This window comes from Rhea americana, unplaced genomic scaffold (genome assembly GCF_003343005.1).
Source record: "Rhea americana isolate MKP2758 unplaced genomic scaffold, rheAme1 scaffold_43, whole genome shotgun sequence".
Taxonomy (NCBI): domain Eukaryota; kingdom Metazoa; phylum Chordata; class Aves; order Rheiformes; family Rheidae; genus Rhea; species Rhea americana.
Genome location: NW_028186568.1, coordinates 2935749 through 2937370, shown reverse-complemented (window position 1 = coordinate 2937370; position 1622 = coordinate 2935749). Strand labels below are relative to the sequence as shown.

The 1622-nt window shown below is 46.4% G+C and overlaps 1 non-coding gene across 1 annotated transcript; it reads left to right on the top strand.

Annotated features, from left to right (window-relative positions):
• The first annotated feature begins 507 nt into the window (after window positions 1-507).
• On the top strand, window positions 508-579 carry TRNAP-AGG (transfer RNA proline (anticodon AGG)). The gene has a single exon. It is a non-coding gene; the product is annotated as a tRNA-Pro (tRNA).
• Window positions 580-1622: the final 1043 nt, after the last annotated feature.

Genomic DNA, 1622 nt, shown 5'->3' with positions numbered 1-1622 from the left:
TGTATCCAATTAGTAGGGGCCTGTGACAGCACGCAAGGGCCCTGAGGGGCAGGAGGGGAATCTTCCCAGAACATCTTGCATGCACCAGGTTGAACTTCTTTAAGGTCACCCCATGGGTTAAAATACAGGGAGTTCACAGTGGGACTTTGTTGGCAGAGATTTCTGCAAGCAGTGTTTGCATAGGGAGTACAGGAATAAAGATTGTAAGGCGGCATGGGTTATCCAGTGGTCATGGCAGCMCACGGAGGCTTGTTCTGCTATTGCAGATGCACATATGGGGCCTGTGGTCATCCCCACCCATGCATCAAACTATGCAGTTTTGCGTACAGCTGTTCAGTGAAAGTAGAGACACATATTTATTCTTGGCTTTTTAAAGTTCCTCTGGTTGGTTTGTTTGCTTGCCTTTAATGTGCTGTGCTGGATGCCTGATCTGCATAGGCACAAATCTCTTCTTGAGCCCAGTGGTTACATGATTGAGTAAGGCCTGCTGGACAACTATTTTACTGTGGCTCGTTGGTCTAGGGGTATGATTCTCGCTTAGGGTGCGAGAGGTCCCGGGTTCAAATCCCGGACGAGCCCTGTTTTAGCATTGGACCAGGTTGCCCAGAGAGCTTGTGCAGTCTCCTTCTCTGGAGATACTCAAGGCCCGTGTGGATGCAACCCTGTCTAACATGCTCTAGGTGACCCTACTTGAACAGGGGGCGTTGAACTAGTTGATCTCCAGAGGTCCTTTCCAACCTTACTGAGTCTGTGACCTACAGCTCATCCTCAGCTCTTAGGAAGTCTGTAGGACTGAGACATGGACTCATGAGGGGCCTTGCAGACCCTCCAYTTCTTCATGCAGCATCTTGTCCCTGTTTGTGTTTCCAGGTTTCCTTTTCTTCCTGAACTTCTGTCAGTCTCAAGAATTGTCATGGAGTACAGGTTAAGATAGGTACTGAGATGAAATCTGAGGCAGAAAATATATGCTGAAAGATACAGTGAACCTGAAACAATCTGGAATGTCAAACATTTGAGATTTCCTTCAGGCTGAGGTCAAAATCAGAAGTGCTAATGAAATTTAAAAAATATGCCTGTTACCTTGAGATTTCTAGACAGCCTGGACCTGTCAAATGCAGACTCTTTGTGAATATATTTTCTCAGTGGCTTTCTAGCCTGACTTCTCCTAGCTATGTTATGTGTCACCTGGTAGGGTTCCCCATTACATAGCACATCCCTGCCTCCTTTAGGAGAGCTCCTCTCCTCACTCAGATTTGTTTCTACTTAGACTTCCTATAGGGTTTGAGTCCAAGACCCTGTTTTATCTCCCAGTGATCCTGGGGAAACAGTTCTGAAATTTGGTCCTAGGTAGAAACTTATCCTTAAATCTTGGATCTATGGGTCAGGTGTCATTTCAATGCAAGGACAGTCCAAACCTACCTCTGCAAAGGCTGTTTAGATCCAGGGCTTGAAATGCAGCTTCTCGTCCTTGCTTACACCTTTCACACTGTAGTAGAAAAACTTTGGGAAAGTCTCCCACAGAACAATAGCATCCAGCACCTTTCAATCTAAAAGGCCTCGGGGCATTACACAAACCACAGGTATAAAACATCTCTGTGCAGAGACAAGGGACAGCTTGAGGC